Consider the following 528-nt stretch of genomic DNA (forward strand, 5'->3'; position numbering starts at 1 on the left):
GGTGCGGGGGGCGGGCCAGCCCTGCACCCCTCGCCTCCGGTAAGGTGTGGCGGACGCCTGCTCCGGCCCGGCACGCAGCCAGCTCCTTGCATATGGGAGAGGGAATTGCACTGGCAAAGCCCCTGAGCCGGCGCGGGGAATCGAGGGGGACGTGGCCCCGTGCGAGGTGGGCGCCCATGGTGTCTCCTTTCCCTCCGCAGAGCCCTGCTCAGACGCCTGGGAGGGATTTTCCTGCCTTTGAGGATGGAGCAGACACCGAGCGACCGGGATGAAGGGCTCCAGGGAGCTGTCCTGGCCACGGTAGGTCCAGCCCAAGATGCTGGGAGGGATAAAACATCCCCCTGAGTTCCGAAAATGCTTGGCGAAGGCGGCTGGGGGTGCCTCAACCGTGGGCTGATGGAGCCTTTCGGCTGTGCGATGGATGCCGGCAACTCCTGTGCATCCCTGGGTGCTCCCAGTGCCCCCCAGCCTCACCCCATCTTCCCCACCAGTACGTCGAGGAGGAGCTGAGGAGCCGACACCCTCTGA

At 66.5% G+C, this 528-nt stretch overlaps 1 protein-coding gene across 1 annotated transcript in view; it reads left to right on the plus strand.

Annotated features, from left to right (window-relative positions):
- The window catches only part of LOC104121763 (glycerol-3-phosphate acyltransferase 2, mitochondrial), an 8,949-nt gene that overhangs the window by 6,090 nt on the left and 2,331 nt on the right, over positions 1-528 (plus strand). The gene's annotated exons all lie outside the window — the stretch shown is intronic.

The sequence above is a fragment of the Egretta garzetta genome, unplaced genomic scaffold, assembly GCF_000687185.1.
Source record: "Egretta garzetta isolate BGI_Z169 unplaced genomic scaffold, ASM68718v1 scaffold1162, whole genome shotgun sequence".
NCBI lineage: Eukaryota > Metazoa > Chordata > Aves > Pelecaniformes > Ardeidae > Egretta > Egretta garzetta.